This window comes from Silene latifolia, chromosome Y (assembly GCF_048544455.1).
Source record: "Silene latifolia isolate original U9 population chromosome Y, ASM4854445v1, whole genome shotgun sequence".
NCBI lineage: Eukaryota > Viridiplantae > Streptophyta > Magnoliopsida > Caryophyllales > Caryophyllaceae > Silene > Silene latifolia.
In genome coordinates this window covers 25059770-25062689 of record NC_133538.1, presented here as the reverse complement: position 1 = coordinate 25062689, position 2920 = coordinate 25059770, and the positions used below count along the sequence as shown (strand labels likewise).

Below are 2920 nucleotides of genomic sequence, written 5' to 3'. Positions count from 1 at the left end.
GTACTTTGCATAGGCCGGAACGTGATTGATTAATTCCGTGAAAGGAATTGAGACTTCTAAGTTCTTCACAATTTCCATGAACTTTCCAAGTTGATCATCAAATTTAGGCTTGGCTTGACGACTTGGAAAAGGAAGTCTAATCACAATGGGCTCCTTTTCTTTGGCTTTGTCTTCATCTTTCTTTGAGCTTTCTTCTTTTGATGATTCCCTTTCTTTGGGACCTTGCACCACAACTTCATTCTCACTAGCTCTCACAACTTCATCCTCAACTTGCTCCTTCGGTGCTTCATATCTTGTACCACTTCTCAAGTGAATGGCATTAACCGTTTCATGTCTAGGAGGATTACCTTGAGGTGGTAATTGCCCCTTTTGTCTTTGTGAGCTCGAAGATGCTAGTTGGGTCAATTGTGTTTCCAACATCTTGGTGTGAGCTAGAATGTTGTTGATGGTGGTGTCTTTTGCTTGGCTATCTTTTTGCATTTGGGTGAAAAATTCTTGTTGATTCTTTTGCATTTGAAGGACCGCTTTTTGGACATCAAAACTTTGGTCATTGTGGTGATTGTATGGGTTTTGATTTTGGTAACCTTGGTTTTGATTGAAAAAGGGTCTTTGATTTTGATTTCTCATGGGTGGTGGAGTGTATGTTGTTTGAGGGTTTTGAACATTTTGGCTTTTGTATGAGAGATTTGGATGGAACTTGGTGTTTTCATTGTAAAAATTTGAATAAGGGGTACCACTTTTGTAAGCTTGGAAAGCATTGACTTGCTCGGTTGTTCCCTACATTCACTTGAGTCATGACCCAAGGTTCCACAATTCTCACATATCCCGCTTGGGATTGATGAGGATGCCGTCATGGCATTGACATGATGCTTTGATGATTTTGAGCTTTCCTCAAGTCTAGCCATAGCTTGTTCAAACTTCAAGTTGATTGTGTCAATGTGAGCACTAAGTTGAGCACCCAATTGAGTAACGGTGTCCACTTCATACTTTCCTCCTCTAGTAGCCTTGCGAGGCCTACTATATTGCGAATTATGGACCGCCATTTCCTCAATCTTGTTCCATGTTTGATTGTCATCAACCTCGGTGAACATTCCATTTGATCCCATATTGAGAATGTTCCTTGAATCTTCATATAAACCATTCCAAAATTGTTGCACTAAAAACCATTCGCTAAGTCCATGGTGAGGACATGAGCGACAAATACCTTTGAACCGCTCCCAAGCTTCATACAAAGATTCTTCATCCCTTTGCTTAAAACCCGTAATTTGAGCTCTTAGCATATTGGTCTTCTCCGGTGGGTAGAATTTTTTGTAGAAAGCTAGAGCTAGCTTCTTCCAAGAATCTATTCCAAGGGTGGCCTTATCAAGGCCCTTCAACCATTGCTTTGCGGTGCCGATTAACGAAAAAGGAAATAAGACCCATCTTATTTGGTCTTGAGTCACGCCCGTTTGAGAGATAGCTTCACAATAATCACAAAATGTTTCCATATGAGAATGAGGGTCCTCACTAGGCATTCCCCAGAATTGGCTCCTCTCAACTAGTTGAATGAAGGCGGACTTGGCAATAAAGTTTCCGGTAAGATGTTGTGGGGTAGGAGTACCATTTGGTAGATCCTCCTCGGTGGGTATAGAGTGTGACGAGAATTTAGGCATTGTAGGTGGATTTTGTGTGGTATTGTTTAATGGGTTCTCTTCTCCTTCTATTGCGAAAGGATTGACAAACTCACTAGTGGGTTGAACAACTTCACCAACACCTCCCAAATTCCTCCTAACAAGTCTCCTATTATTCGTCAAGGTTCTTTCGATTTCACGGTCAAAAGGTAACAAATCTCTTTGTATCCTTCTAGACATGCAAAATATCAAACAACTCAAAAACAATTAGAACAAACCTTGAGGAGTTTTACTTCCCCAAGGTGAAAAAGACACAACTAAAAACAATAAAAGAAATCTTAAATCAATTAAACACCGTCCCCGGCAACGGCGCCATTTTTGATCGGAGCCATTTGGTGTTCACAATTAAGCATATGTGGTCGTTGGTCAATGGTCGATACAAAACACAATTTATACTTCACAAACAACTCTACAATTAGTAAAGAGGCAAGTAAAGGTCGGATCCCAAGGGACGGGTATTGAAATGAAGATTCTATTGTAACTAGTGGTGTCTAGGGATGTCACAAATTGGGTTGATGTAGAAGGTTACAAAACTAAAATAGCAATGAAAATAAACTAACAAGGTAAATGAAATTAGGGTGTAAACAATTGATTAAAAGCACTAGGGTGTCATGGGTTCATAGGGGAATCATGGGATATGATCATACAAACATGTTCTCAAATTATAAGCAAGCAATTATTGTTGTGATGGATTGAGTTGGGTTATATCTTACAATCCTAGGAAAGTTTGGGTCCCGGAGCCGAATCTCTTGGATTGTACAACACCTACAAGTCGACTTAATCTTCCCTACTTAACACATGCATGGTCTAACAAGACTCGAGTTGGGTTATGTCTTACAAGTCAAGTTGAAAGGATAGAAGATGATAGTAAATGCAAGGATTCATAGGCTTAGCATTTCATCAAATATAACATGTGCATGTATTAAAATCAAAACAAGCAAGCAAATAAGATATGATAGCATATTAATTTAAGCATGAATCATTCCCCATGTTGGTTTCCCCTAATCACCCATTAAACCCTAGCTAAGAGACTACTCACTCATTATCATATTGATCATGCTAGAAAGGTTGTCAATCATACTAACATAATAAAACATGATGAATAAATGAAAGTAATTAGCAATTAATTAAAAAGGGATTAAGAGATTATACCTACTAATGATTCCAATAATAAAGCAAGAATAATAGAAGTACTTGAATCCTAGATTGAGAGGTTGTCAATCTCCCAATAATAACCCAAATAATCTTCA

The 2920-nt window shown here is 38.7% G+C and overlaps 1 non-coding gene across 1 annotated transcript; it reads left to right on the top strand.

The window, feature by feature from the left end:
• Nucleotides 1–1173: 1173 nt before the first annotated feature.
• LOC141636961 (small nucleolar RNA R71) lies at nucleotides 1174–1280 on the top strand. The gene has a single exon (XR_012541526.1). It is a non-coding gene; the product is annotated as a small nucleolar RNA R71 (small nucleolar RNA).
• Nucleotides 1281–2920: the final 1640 nt, after the last annotated feature.